Below are 15726 nucleotides of genomic sequence, written 5' to 3'. Positions count from 1 at the left end.
TGAAAAGTTGATTCCTTCTGCCTAAGCTTGGTACTTTGCTTTCTTCCTTGTTGAATACATGTTGTTTTTTCCTGTGTAACTTCAGTTTTCAGTATCATTCCGAGGTCTTTGGCATGTCTGAAGCTCCACCCTTCCTATTGTCTGCACATTTAATATGGACTTTCTGTTTTCCATCACCTAGAATGTTCATGAAAATATGCTCACTGAAGATTTCCCCTGAGCCCTGGCTTACAGAGATTGGCTTAAATCTGAACCACATTTAATTGTTCTCCTAAAGCTTTATAACAGTCTTCTGTAACTCAGGATATTCTGTATTTAATGTAAGCATTTTAATTAGCTGAAATTTCTGAAACAAATACTGTAATCTCTTCAAGGAACAGGGTACTTCAAAAGTGGGTAGACTTTTCCAAATAAGACTCTCTAACTGTTCATCCTGTTTTCCTATAGATCATCAGGCTTCTTACCTAAAATACTCTAAGTTTACGAATCTGCACTCAGTAGTTTGAACTCTGGGAAGGGTTTCTGTCTCTTTCTGTTTATCACAGAGAGTTTGAACCCCAAGGTAAAAATAACAGTGTGAGTTTGCAGATTACTAAGAAACTGAAGTTTGCTGGGAAGTGAAGGCTCCAAGTGACAATTTTGACACAAATAATGCTCAGCCTCCACATTAATAAGAACATGCTGACGAAGTGTCAGAAACAATATCCTGTAGCTAAATAAGTTGCAACAGTCTTCTTTTCCTCACCAACAAAATAAATTTTATCCTACACACTTACATCATGTTGACTGCTAATTTTGACAAGGCCTCTGCTGTCCTCCATTTAGCTGGCAGTATTTTAAGAAGCCACAAACCCTCTCATTTATTATCCCCTTTCACTTTTTTCCCTGCAATCTGTCTACTCACTGATATTTTCTTCCATGAGGACTTTTGTGTCAGGGACTTGTAGAACCCCCTTTTGCAAATTAACCCAATCAGCTATGACTGTTTTGAGTTCTTAAGATTCACTTCTGAAACGACCTTGAAGTGCTTGTTTTTCCCACATGAAGGAGACAGTAGTAAATTAGATGATTAAAAATGAAAAAAAAACAAACAAAAAACAAACAAACAAACAAAAAAAAACACAAAAAAAAACCAAATCCCCCTCAAAACTCCCAAACCCCCAAAAGTTTGATAAGCTTCATAGGGAAAAACAGGGGAGTTAATATGACTGGTTTAAAATACGCATAGTGTATATCGCTTTTTGAATCTTAACCAAGACTTACAAAACAGTTTTGCTGATAAAAATAATTAGAACCTATTTTTTAGCTAAATTGTTGCTTATTACATTAAAAAAGAGGCAAGAGCAGAAAATTGTGCCAGTGGAGGGAAAGTGTTCAGGTGGTTTACATGGTAATTAAAAATAACACAAGCAAAAGCAATTTAGTCAAAGAATTCTGTTGTAAATATAACTGGGAGTAGCTATGTATTTTACTATCCCCTTTTTTAACTAGCTTATTACTTTATATGTCACTGCTGGTAATTAAAACCAAAATTATATTCACATTTACTCCAGCTAGTAGAGTGAAAATAGATATAAGACTTCCGCTGTAAACTACGGTATGGTGAGATTTGTTACACCGAATGGAGAAACACAAGCTATTATAATGCACTGCAGAGTGCACTCTGTTTCCGGACTGATTGATGACATTTCCATATATAGTTAGGAGTAAGATATTGCTTTTGAAAATAAAATTAAAACTTTCCCTTTTTAGGAGCAAGAACCACTTTGGCAGCATAACCAGCCCCAAGTGTGTTCGTTCTTTTGGTCAAAACATTAACAGGGTACTTTGTTAACAAAATGTTCAGGTCATGATGAGGTCAAAGCGTGAACTCTAAGACTTTTTATGAGCTAAATGTTTCCAAATAGCACTCCAAGTTGAAAGTGCTGAAATTAAAGCTTTTATCCTGTAAACAGGGTGTTCCTGAGTTGAGTATATGTTGTTTTTCTCAATTATTCAGCGTAAGGTGATGGGACTGTGTCTGCTGAGCAAAGACAGATGTCTAGAGACATCTGGATGGTAGGAACACATCAAGGAAAAGATAATAAAGACATACTTGTGTGGCCGCTTTCTGCCTTGCTTTCCAGCTTGGTAACTATTTGCCTGTTTTCCAAAATGACAACTTTGTGCAACAATGAATTGTCTCAACTGTAGACATGAATCTGGTATCTGATCTAGTTAGCAAAACAGTAACTTTACCCCTTTGTATTCATACTTCTGGAATCAGGTCTAGATTTACAAATGCCTGTGGACATTCATTCCCAGCAGGATGGACTATCAGTAGGTGGGAGGTCACCAGCACTGACTACCCCATGACATTCTCCCAAAGAGTAAGATGTGATTTTGGATACTGTTTTAACATAGAAATTATTTTACTTTGATGCTATATTTTTAGTGACAGATTTTGTACTATGGAGAAGGTAGATCATAGTCAACATTTACATATTACCTACAGAAGTACAAGATAGTTCTTACATAACTAAATCCAATCTTTACTCTTCCTAAGAACATGAATTAGCAGTAACAGTGTAAAGTAGCAATGTGAGATAATTTTGAAAATAAAGGACATGGCTAAAAGCGTCTGAATTTTGAATAGAGAGAAACAGAAGCTACCTAAGCTCTGCAAGCCATGTTATCCTGTAATCCAGACATCTCCAAAATTGCACATGGACCTGTGTAAATTTCAGCTACCCCAAAACATTCTGGGTTTTGTTTTGGTATAAGAAAAGACTCAAAGCATGGGGAATGCTTACCCAAATGTTTTTTGCACATTTTTCTGTTCCCTTGGATGAACAGTGACATTGCTAACGCTGAAAACCCCAGACCTGCTGCTTGCATTCAGAAATGCAATATTATTATCTAAGCTATCTAATTTATTTTGTACACAGGAAAAAAATGGGAATAATACTGTTGAAATAAATGACATTGAACTAGAACTGAGCTGTCTGTTTTGCCTGTCAAGCCATCAGTGTCTATGTGGTAGAAATTACAACAGACTGCAGCATCATGGTCTTAATAGACAGGATGACAGTTTTTGAGACTGCCCTGGGTTTTGTCATGGAAGAAATGAAGTTCAAGAAAGCATGTCTTGGCATATAATTTATGCAAGACAATGTTTTGAAGAATATAATATGAAGTTGCATTGGTGAGAGGAGAGTTTTGGATTCTGATTTTTGTTTGTGGCTTGGTTTTTTTTATAACATACACTTTATGATGAAAGTTTTGTACTTAGCATTTATTCTGCATTTAGGCTTTTATGTTCTAAGAGTATAATGTGGGTAATAGAAAAATCTATTCTAGTGACTCAGAAGCAACAACACTGCAAAATGAACTGAAAGAAAATGTTTTCCATTCCTGAATTAAAAGTGGTGTTCTGACTAGTCTACAAAACAAAAAACTGCATTAAATGTGTCAAATATAAATTTCAGTTTCTTTACGTACTGTTGCAAAAGTTGTCACAGTGGTTCAAACAACCTAAAATGACATCTACCTTTAATAAAAGCATAATTCCGTTCTGCTTCTCATTCCTATGTGCAAAATTGTCTTTTGTCGTACATCTCGCTTAATTTGAAAAAAGTTTATGCCTTATTGGCATACTTATTTGAAATAAACAAACAAAACAAACCAGCAAGACAAGAAAAAAAAGCCCTAGGAAGGGCAGGATCTGAGGAATCACTGCCAGAGCAGTGCACAGTGAAAGCGCCACCACAGATGGGAGGCTGTTCTTTGAGGCCTCTATTTTTAAATTTTATCATCTCTAACTTCTATTATTTCCATACAATATTTTGAGAAATTGGAAAAGGCAAAAGGGAAGAACTACATTTGGAATTTATCCCTAACGATGGCAATGGTGCAGAGCTGCAGCTGCAAACTGGCACAGTTTCTTTCACTAGATATATAGCTCTTACAGCCAAGCCACCCATGGATGTGTTAGCTGGATGTGTGTGTCATAGCCAACCCACCATGCAAATCCTGAGGAGAATTTCCTGGATTGGGAAAAGCTATAGTAGCTAGACACCGGTGTCTCCCCTACCAGTCAGCATAGTGTGGGAAGTGTGGGTGGTTGTCAACCTGTGGCAATATGGCAATGTGTCAATATGGTGAAGAGGGATAAAATGATACAGATATGACAAACCACTCTTTATACAGTAAGAACGCTAGATGTGGTTTTGGGGGTCTCAGGGATTCATATCTGCTTGTCCAGTTCTGGTTGAAAATACTCATATTGCAGTTTGAAGTGGCAGAATAGCTACTTCATATCATGCCAACTAGAGAGAGATTGCACAACCAGTGCTCACAAATTGTGTCCTGCAAACCTGAGTGAAGAGAAATAATGAAGTGAGATAACCTTAGGAATTACTACTGAAAGAGATAATGTGAACTGAATACACAATGCACTGGAGTAGTTGAGCCAAAATAAGTTTCTACTGCAATTCAAATGGCATGTTAAAATCCTGTGTTATAATCAAGAATACATACCTCCACATTAATGGATCATAACAAAATCTGCAAGGTACAGACAGGCTTAAACTAATGAATTATACATGGTTTTGAGTCCCGTTTTCCCAGTTGCTTCAAAGGAACACAGGAAGACGCAGCTGGAATCTTTTCTCTCTTGCATATCAGCCACAGAACACACGTTTGTCCTGATGGAGTCTCACCACATCATTTTCACAGTAACTTGTGTAGGAAAATGCATTTTCACTGGAAAGGAGAGATTTGTAAAAACCAACTTTTCTTGAGGACTGAAAAACCGACCAAGACTAAAAATGAAGAGAATTTAGTTAATATTTGATACTTGGCTTCTCAAGAGCTGCAAAGACTTGAGATGAAGAAACCAAAGAGCCCAGAACAGAGCAGCTTTGCATAAATTCATGCACCAAGATCATGAGAGGCTGAGGAACAGAAATCCAGCCTTCTTGGATGCTGCAGTCCTTGCTCCACACACTCAGCGACTGAGCTATGCACTAAAGTAAAAAGAAAAATAAAAATCCAGCTACTTCTTCCTTAGCTCTCTAACAGCAGTCATCACCAAACAGTCCCAATGCTCTGCAGGCCCACTCCATCTCTGTGCCAGCATTTGCAAAGGCGGTGTATTTTCCCTTCAAAACCTTTTCCTGCAAGGCACAGAGAGTGACTGTCAGCATCTCTGTCTATGGCATATCGAATACAAGTTTTCAGCACATAAGGACTTCATTATATGTCACAGGCTTTGGTTTTCCTCTCCCTCCACCCTCTCCTTCCTCAGCAGTAGCAAAGGTTCAGAGCAGATCTGTCAGTGACAGGATCACCTGAACAGGAAAAGCACAGGCAGGATTTCAACACACTCCCTCCCTTGTTCACCAGCCCTCCACACCTGCTCTCCACGGGTGGGATGGGGCTTTGCCACCCACAGCAGCACTGCAGCTCTCTCCTCCAGCTCCATCAAGGTTATGGCCAGGGAGAGTCAAGAGGAAACAAAACAAAGAGGAGGCACCCTCCTCTGCCAAAAGGCTCTCTCACAATGAACAGATCCTGTTTCAGAGCGGGTGAGACAAAAATAAGAGGAGCTCCTTTATCAGTCAGCTCAGCCTGGAGAGATGGATAATGAAAGCCTTTGAAACAACCTGTGAGGCAGGAGGTAGAGCTCGTGGGAATGCTTGTAGCACACCTTGCATCCTCCTCCTCACTGTGACATTGCTTGGAGGTGCCCTGAGGTACCCAAAGCTAGATGGTCTCTACCTGATCTCAGCTTTGGCTGTCAGAAGCAGTGGACAGGGGTGTGATGAGCTCTTGGGAGACAGGCACAGTTCACCCTGCATTGCCTTGTTGGGCTGTACCTCTGTTTTCAAGGTCATCTTACGTGTGGAGCTTTGTCTCCTGGATCTCACAGGTCTGTACCTGAAGAGCTGACCACCTATTTCCGCTTCTTTTCCCCATTCCCTGTTCATATAGGTTTCTGTCAAAAGTGAAGCAAGTCCTCCTGACAGAAATATCCAAACCTGCCTCCAACTAGTGGACTGGAAGGCTGCATTCCTCTATCTGCTGGGATTTTTGTTTTCTTTCCATGAGCTAACACTGTAAATCCCACAGAAGGCATGAATAAACAAAAACTAGTAAGGATTAGGACGCACTATTTAGCAAATCATGACTAGCATAGCTCCATCTTGCTTCCTCTGAAAACATGCCACAAAAGTTCAACAAATATTATTGTGAAATGAACCACAAAGTCTTTACACACTTTAGAAATGGCATCTTCACCCATTTTCCCTGGCAATAGACAAGTGGATTTAGTTTCTAGTTGATGGGAAAATCTCTAAATTTAAAACACTTGATAATTGACACAAGACTGGAGTTTTTCAATTCTTTCCCTCTCTCCTACACCCTTCCTGTATGGCAAATATAATTTAGCAGAAGATTCCAAAAGTCAGAGGGTTTGAATCAAGACGAGAGGCTACTTGCTTTGCCTTTTCCAGAAGAAAACACTCAACAATGACTCCTTCTGTGAAGTGAAAGGTTTAGAAATATAACTGGGAAACCCACCTCCCGTGTGCATAATTACTGTAGATGGCAAGGGGAATGGAGCATATATGGGAGGTGTTTCTGGTGCAGAAGAATGGGGAAAGAATAAATAACTTCTTGTAATGTAACCTCTGGTATTATGAGCGCTTGTGTGCTTGTAAGTGTATGCTGTTCTTCTTAGACATAGACACATCTATGATTTTGAGACATGGGCCATAAGCAAGTTCTTTTTGCAGCATTCAACATGGACTCATACAGTCACTTCACAGAGTTTTTGTTTTCCCCTCTATTTCTCGTGCCTGAAACACAGAGTGAGCATTTCTGGAGAACTGCCTGTGTGGTCACTAATTACTTTGAAGAAATATTTAATATTTGAGCTGTTAATTCCATCCAGAAAAGCAGTTTTGACTCTTCCTTGCTAAATCAAATCTTTCCACATGGCTAATAATTCTATATTTTATTATAGTTTCCATACTTTCCCCTACATAGAAGTGAGACCTACTGATCTATAGTTCCCCAAATCTTCCCTGATGGCTTAAAAACGATGTTGCGTTTATTCCTTTCTGTTTCTCTAGGAATGACATGGATTTTAAATGACAGATAACACATGACATTTTCACATTTGTATGTGCACTCCTTCAGGAAGGCCGGCTGAACACCATCTGGTACTTCTGATTTCCTACTTCTCGTTTTATAAATTTTATTCAAAAATCTCTCCTGATACTGCAATTTGAAACAACCCCTCAGACAGCCCTCCGTAAAGAAAGGCTGTGGTGGAAACCTCCATCACTAAGTAAAGATTTAATTTAGTTTTTCTTTAATGGTCTTTATCTTTCTGTAAAGCTTCTTTTACAGCTGAAACTGTTGACTCCACAGACTCTTTGCCATGCTTACTGCTTCTGATGCATTTGAAACCTTGTTAATATTTTTCAGTCCTGCCTCTGCTTCATAAGAATTCGTGTTTTGAATGCTCCCATGAAACTGTAGAACTTATGCTAAATATGCAGTGAAACATTGCACTTACGACTAGAAAAGCTAAAAAAAAAAGGACACAACTTAAAAAAAGGATGTGCTAATGCATTCTCTTTAAACCAGTGGACTAACTTGATACTGTTTTTAAAAATCAGTGTTAATAAAGTACATGGTATAATATTTCTACTGAGAAACTTAAAAAAAAATGTTGATTCTTCACAAACAAAAATATCACAAAATTTGTTTTTCTCTTGGCTAACAAAACCAAAGGATTACAGATAGTACTGTTTCATGCTCCATAAATGAAACTATTCCTTTCCATATGCATTGCACATTACATTAGTGTTGCAATTCATAGATGAACTTTCTTGTCTGGCATTAGATCACATATACACTCAGGCACGCAGGCAGAAAGCTAGAATCCAAATACACAGCTTTGCCCCATTCCAAGTGCAAATGCTTGAGGCTTTTTCAGCATCCCTTGCAGTCAGCTCCAAGGTTCATGAAGCTCAGTTCATGAAGTTCATAAAGCTTGGTTTGTCATGAAATAAAATACTGGAGACTGTCATGGGTGACTGCTGTTATGGGAAGCTAATCTGACTTGGACAGGAGAGAAAGTGCATATTAGCTTTTGGTGAGAGGAAAGAAAACACAGCTTATGTTATTCCACTGCGAGGTCTTCCCCATTAAATCTGCTTTATCGCAGATATACCTCTAGATGAGAAAGATGAACTGCCAGGAACTCTATTTGGAAGCCACATGCAGAGTCCCAGAAGGGGCTAGATCATCGCAGCTATACACACACAGATTTATGAGCCTCCACCTCTGGTTTTACTGATGTAGCAGGTTTAGTGCCACCCTGACAACATAACTGGCTGGAGTTCACATTTTCATCTTACCTTGTAGGCTATAACCAGGCCTAGACTTACTGACAAAGGAGATAGCAGACATGAGATTAACTGGTAAACATCAGTTTAATATCAGTTGCTCACTGTAGAATGGCTCCCAGAGCATTTTGGGATCAATAAGAAAAGTAGATATAAGCACAGATATGGGGCTGCATATTTGCTTCCTACCTTTCCTCTGATCATAAAGCTACAAACAGACAATCATGTTATACTTCTGTGTCCTGCACTGTGGCTCCGTTCATAGCAAAGCTGGGTGTTTCTTAGACACACTTTCTGCTATGTCAGCTGAGGACATCTGGATTTTGTCTTTTTCGTTGCATAATTAAACTGTACACATAATACATACACGAAAGAAAAGGCTGGTTACCTGGGGGTTTCCATCGTGCTTTTACTGCAAAATAGCTTATAGATTTAATATGCGCCAATGTGTAAATTATTGAGTCTATATATTCTATCAGTACTATCTCCAGGTACCACTATGAAGTGAGCTTTCCTTCATAGGTTTATTAACAGCTTTTGACAGAGAACTGATTGTTCTCCTGTTAGTATCAAGGACTGACATGAGCAGACTCAGGAAATGTCAAGTACAATGAGATGTCTCAACCATAGTGTTTGCATATTTAATTTCAGTTTTCCAAAGGCAGCAATGATGCTTTATGTGTGAGATGCCTACATCTCACCATTCCCACTCCCTCTGACCCTGCCATCATTCCGTATTTCCTTGTCTCCTTCCAAACAGCAATAAACGAAATAATCCTTTCCTGGTTCAACGCAAACCATTTTTCTGCCCTGGCCTTTCATATCTTATGTACCTAATCCCCCTCTGAGACAGATGTTTGAACAGGGCTTTCCTCCACAAACATTCCCTAGACAGGAGTTAGAACTCCAAAGAAAATCAAGAGCTAAAACCAAATTTTGTGTATTATTGTTCATCTCTGGAAAGAAGTATTTTTGCATGATAATGGTTCAGCATTGCTTCTACTTTAGGAGACTAATCAATTTGTGGAGAAAAAATGTCAGGATTGTTAGCTGTAAAAGTTAAGAGAAAAGAAAGTTGAAAACAAACACAAAAGAAGATAATTAATATTCAACCAGTTATCTATCATAGCATCCATTTTTAGAGGACTTCTGGTTGAAGATAAAGTGATTCCCCAGAAGATGTACTATGTTTTCCCCAAGTTTTCATTTACCTATGCTGAACAATATAATACTGATGTGAATCCTACCAACAAAATGGTTCAGGCCTTTTTTAAAAGTCTTCTCGTTCCAATATGGATATATATTTCCAGTATTTATACATATTGCCAGTATCTGTGTTATTTAGAGATTGTATAAATAATGATTTAAGGTTTTCTCCTGGCTCATTGATAAAAACTGTTTATATTACAGGGCCATGAACTGATTTCTGTGGCCAGGGATGGCTTTTGCTCTTTCTCTGCAGCAAATGAATCTGTGGACTCACAGGAATTCAGACCTGGGGAAATCGATTGTTTTACCTATGCTGTAATACAGTAATGAAGATGTAAATCAATTAAAAGCTCACTTTCATATTTGGAATGGATGTAAGAAGAACAATCCTTTCAATATAAATGACATGATAATAATTTCATGCACTATAGGTAGAAGAGGCTTAGGGAGAGGCAGTCTTGCTACACCAAGCACTTGGAAGACACGACTGAAACTCAGAAGCCTCATTTCTACATTTATCTGAATGGGTAATGATCACACCTTCAAAACAAAGTCACTTGACTGGGGTCTTGCAGAAGAATGAATTAGATTAAAAAAAAATAAATCCCTATGTTAACTTTTTGTCCTACAAATTTCTAGCAACTATTTAAGGGCAATGTATTCTGCAAAGATGAAACCCACAGTGTTTTACACTGTCAAGGAGATAACAACACATAAATGATGATCAATTACGTAGAATTTCCTTTTCTTTTCTGTAGTGGTAGTAGTAGCCTGTGCCTGTGACATACCAGCTTTTCCTGAGAGACCTCTGGACCCTCATCTCCACTGCATTGCTTCCTGCTTCAAAATTTCACTCGAGGGTCAATTGCCCAATAATCACTGCATTTAGCTCGGCCTGTATGTTTCGTTTGCTGTACTGTCTCAATCAAAATGTTCAACAATACTAAATAAAGTGTCCCACAATGGAACTTATATTAACCTTTTAACCTTTATCAAAGATACCCATAACCTTATTTTAAAAAGCAGTTTGACAGAGGCTCATGGGAAAAGGCTATGTAAATAAGAATTCCTTGGACATCACCTTCTTTCAGTAAAATCTAGTACTGGTCACATCATTTTGCTTAGGACTGAAGGTAGCTTGTGAGGCCTGCAGACTGTCACCTTGTTTACCCTTTTGAGTAAGCCCATCAGATGGCACTGTTGCACATAGTCTTGTAAATTCTCTCAACCCATTTGAGCAAATGTTTAATCCTGAAATAAAAGGGGTTTGTTTTGTCTTTTTTGCCCACACCTATGCCTTCTATGGGATCCATGAGAAGCAGTTACTGCTTTTTTCTATTTTTTGGACTTTCTGCCATAGAAAGACTTTCACCAGGTACAGCTGTCTGATCTTGAGAATCAGGCATAGGCATTGGAACAGTGGTCCTTGAAAACACAAAGAAATTCCTGAAGTGGTGTGTAGATTTCATTAAGACAAGACTGGTATACCGTCTTGCTCTGCAAGGCTGCAGAACGAGGGAAGGAAAGTTATTCTCCCTTTCCTCACTTGTTCCTCTCTTGCCTGCCATGCCATACCTTTCCCAACAGTCAGCCTGTTCTTTCCAGCTTCTATGTCAAAGGAGGGGTCAGGGTTTTTATTCATGGCAAATATGGACTTTTGAAGAAAGAATCATGGAAGGAAAAAACAAGGTGAAGCCCAGGAAAAGGCCTGACTCGTTCTACATGGATTAAGTACTTCCCTTGTCAGCATTAAGACCAACTGGTGTCACAAATACACTCAATTTATATGTGTTCTTTATACAGACAAAAGAACATACTGTTTGATTTTGCTTTGTCACTTAAGAGGCATTAAAAGTTGATTTAAAAGTGCTGTATTATCCACTGAGGGACCCATGTACTGATGCAAAAATACCCTTAAGAAAATAAAAAACTTCAAACAAACCAGACAAGTGAACAGCCTATGCTGTTCAAGAATTTTATTTTGTTACAAATCCATCAGAAAGTTACTAAACAGTCAGCCTGACCAAGGCAGTTCTATTACCTGCTAGCAACATCTCCTGCTTAAGCTAGCTGTTCTTAGTTTCACCTCACAAAAAAAAACACAACACACTTAAATTGTAACTCACAAAGATTTCAAATATCCTACAAGTTGAGTTCTTATCCTAATATAGTACCACACTCTTATGGTTATAATAGAGCATTCTATTATATATCTAATAGAGCATGTGAAGAAAAAGCCCAGTCATGCAAGATCCTAAAATAAAATGGAGGAAATGATGTATGTGTGTGTATGCACGTGTACCGGGAGGACACAGATCATCTTTTGCCTGAAAGCTGTATTTTACAATCTCCATTATTTATTAATAAAATCATAAGGCCAGTGATTTACTTCTCTTTCATATTTATTCCCAGGAAAAATGCTGTGCTAGTCAGAGAAAGCATAAGAAATAACCCATACATTTATCCAGTCATTGGAGGCTTCAATATTCTTTAAGTGAAGCCCTCAAGTAATTTTGATGGCGAATGACAGAGAAATTAAAGTCATAAATACTAGGCCAGATATTCACCAAGCAGAATCAGTGTAATTGTATGAACTTAAACTGAGAAAACCTGATTTGCAGAATATATGACATACCTCCAAAATTTGCTTAATTGAGTGCAGTGGGTCAGACAGTAAGATTAACATGGGCTTACAAAACACAAGTAAGACTACTCCCAGTTTGATTTGCTTTAGCCTGACTTCATCTTTCTATTTGTTTCAACTGAATTAATTCTGGTTTACACCAGTGTGGCAGGAGGAACAGGTCCCTTGCTGTGGCCAGACACTTCACCAGTGAACTCAGCGGTGGATCACAGAGTTATTCTTATACAAGAAAACATTCATAAGCTATTTGTGAGCCATCTGTTTTGTCTGTAGCCTTGAATTTAAATTAATTCCATGCTCCTTTGTGAAACACTCATTGACCAGGAAGAGAAGTTTGAACTTCAAAATAATCCCAAGCTACCCAGCTCTTCAAGGGAATTCCATTACTTGTAGCTTCAGGAGAATGACTTGTTGTGGCTAATTCCTTTTTGTTGACCCCTGAGTTTAACAAAGATTTTTCCCTCTTGCCACTTTCACAGGCCAGTGTGAATGCCCTTTTTTCATGATGCCTTCTTTTGAGTAGAACCAGGGTCTGAAAAGTCCCCTTGGAAATGAGAACTTGTCCTGCCACATGCTCTGTGGGAAAGAAGGAATAGCAGGGTGACTGACTGAGGTTTTGCATCCTAATATAAAGGTACATGCTTTCTGTAAAAGGGGACAGAGGAAAGCATTTCTTTCTCCATAATGTGGTCTATTGGAAAAGGTTGGTTATAGTCTCACGGTAAACTAGGCTTGCCCTCTTCCCATCACCTTGATCCCACCCCTGAATCTCAAGACAGCAAATGCAGCAAATGACCCACCACATGCAAGTTAATGTTTTAGCAGTCTCAGAGATGGGCCCTGTGAGGATGTCAGCTCTGTATGGGGCAGGCATAATGTAGCCATCTCATAGGGTTCAGATGAGCACATGGTATCCTGGCCCTAATACCAATCATTTAAACTGACTGTGACCTGAAGATATGAGATGCTCATTAGAGGCCTTAGTAGCCTAATATCATCAGATTGAACAAAGCTGTTCCAGTCTTTGCCAGCACAAACATTAATAAAAGGGACCATGTCAATAAAAGTTTCCATGATGAACCCATAGAATGAGGTACTTATAGACTATTATAAACAATTTGCCCCTTGGTGGTTGTCTGTTATCAGGCCCAGTGAAAGCTTTGATAAGCCTTGCCTCTTTAGGAATCATTAATTTCCTTGGAAATTTAAACAGCTGTCACTTGTGATATTCTTCAGGTGTACATGTGGGAAAGATTAACTAGTGTTTATAATCCAATCTGTTCATTAAGTGCCTGCCCATGTGGAACCTCCTTCGCAGGCTGAGAATCCGGCTTGCAAATCTCCCACAGATAATTGGAGGCATCCATGAATTATGAGAACGAGCTGTTGACAACAAGGATTGTGAGGCCTTACTAATATCAGCTGGTCTTAGTACAAGGTTTAATGATTTCTCACAAGTGGGATTTGGCCTCTCTGGGCACATGTGCTTAGTCCTTATGAACAAGGAGAGCCAGGTTGATGGCTTGTGCTTCCTGGTTGGGCTGCTGCCCTTCCAGCTTGCTCTTGCTCTCTGACATGACATTTTTCTATAGTACAGTGTAATGCCTCATACTGGATTAAGGCCATGTGAAGTAACTGATAGGCTTTAATGGCTTGTCTTGAGCTATGTTGTAGGTGTGCCTGTCTGCAGCTCTGCTTCCCCAATGTACCCTGGACCTACTCTCTAGTTAGCTTGTATCTTGGTTGGACCTTTCAGTCATGTCACAGATTATCTCCTTTTGCTCCTAACTGGAGCTGGTGGGTAGGCCCTGGCCCTGGTTAATCCCTTGTGTTGGGGTGCTGATGGCCCTTGCTATAGCCCTTGGCTCTGCCTGCTATGCTCAGCCCCCATGGCATGGTGCCTTGTTGATGAGGGCACAGCCTGTGCTGGGATCACCCTTGGCTGCTAACTTACCCTCCTTCATGGGGCAATCCTGTTCTTGCTGCTTCCTGACTAATCCCCTGACAGATACGAGCTTCAGGTTCTTGTCTGTGCTGCTTCATTGGAAGCACACTCTAGTATTGAAGATGTTACTGAAGGTCCTGGTTCAATGGCCATGATGGCAGTTAAGGGGATAGGTGTAGCAATGTTTTCTAAAACAGTGCCACAGCTCAAGACATCAGGCACTTTGACTACTATGTCCTTAAAAGCACAAGTACTTTTAAACACCTACTTATTTCCAGTCTTCCTTATTGTGTATTTCCATTCAGGCAGCAAGATCAGTCATCATCACAATACCTGGGATATGATCACTTAGCATGAGCTAAGTGTTTCAGAAAGCTCATGGTTTTCCTAAAGAAGTGGAGAGCATTTTACAAAGTGCAGCCTCTCCCACTGAAGCTACTGGGATTGGAAACTGTTAAATGCCTTGCAGAGGATATAGTTTAAATAACAAGTCATTTTCTCAGTTTACTCCTTCTTCAATATTCTAAAAAGGTAATGTTTGTTTTTTCATTCCCTAACCACTACCCTTTCTTGAAGTATTATTTCTTCTTCGTTGTGGGATTGAGTGCTCTCTCAGCAAGTTTGCCAATGACACCAAGCTGTGTGGTTCAGTTGATACCCTGGAGGGAAGGAATGCCATCCAGAGGGACCTCAACAAGCTTGTGAGGTGGGCTGATGCCAACCTCATGAGGTTTAACCATGACAAGAGCAAAGTCCTACACCTGGGTCAGGGCAATCCCAGGCACAGCTACAGGTTGGGCAGAGAAGAGATTCAGAGCAGCCCTGCAGAGAAGGACTCGAGGGTGTTGGTCAATGAGAAACTTAACATGAGCCATCTTCAGTGTGTGCTCGCAGCCCAGAAATCAACCGTATCCTGGGCTGCATCAAAAGGAGCATGACCAGCAGGTCGAAGGAGGTGATCCTGCCCCTCTACTCTGCTCTTGTGAGACCTCACTTGGAGCATTGTGTGCCGTTCTGGTGTCCTCAACATAAAAAAGAACATGGAACTGTTGGAACAAGCCCAGAAGAGGGTCACAAGGATGATCAGGGGACTGGAGCACCTCCTGTATGAAGACAGGCTGAGAAAGTTGGGGCTGTTCAGCCTGGAGAAGAGAAGGCTGTGTGGAGACCTCAGAGAAGCCTTCCAGTACCTGAAGGGGGCCTACAAGGATGCTGGGGAGGAGCTCTTCATTAGGGACTGTAGTGACAGGACAAGGGGAAATGGGTTCGAACTTAAACAGGGAAAGTTTAGGTTAGATATAAGGAAGAAGTTCCTTACTGTGAGAGTGGTGAAGCACTGGAACAGGTTGCCCAAAGAAGTAAATGCTAATGCCTGGCTGTGTCAAGGTCAGGTTGAAAAGAGCCTTGGGTGACATGGTCTAAGGTGAAGCATCTTTGCCCATTGTGGGGAGGTTGGAACTAGATGATCTTAAGGTCCTTTCCAACCTAAACCATTCTGTGATTCTATGCTTCTGAGTTCCTAACAGTCA

At 39.8% G+C, this 15726-nt stretch overlaps 1 long non-coding RNA gene across 1 annotated transcript; it reads right to left on the bottom strand.

Moving 5' to 3' along the window:
• Nucleotides 1-12327: 12327 nt before the first annotated feature.
• Nucleotides 12328-13413, bottom strand: LOC134170810 (uncharacterized). The gene is made up of 2 exons (XR_009967379.1): nucleotides 13053-13413; nucleotides 12328-12828 (listed from the first exon to the last, which is right to left on the bottom strand). It is a non-coding gene; the product is annotated as an uncharacterized LOC134170810 (long non-coding RNA).
• Between the last annotated feature and the right edge of the window lie 2313 nt (nucleotides 13414-15726).

This window comes from Pezoporus occidentalis, unplaced genomic scaffold, assembly GCF_034315485.1.
Source record: "Pezoporus occidentalis ecotype Australia unplaced genomic scaffold, CSIRO_AGI_Poc_V1 ctg39, whole genome shotgun sequence".
Classification (NCBI taxonomy): Eukaryota; Metazoa; Chordata; class Aves; order Psittaciformes; family Psittacidae; genus Pezoporus; species Pezoporus occidentalis.
Note: the sequence above shows the minus strand (reverse complement) of the source record. Positions and strands in the feature narration are given on the sequence as shown.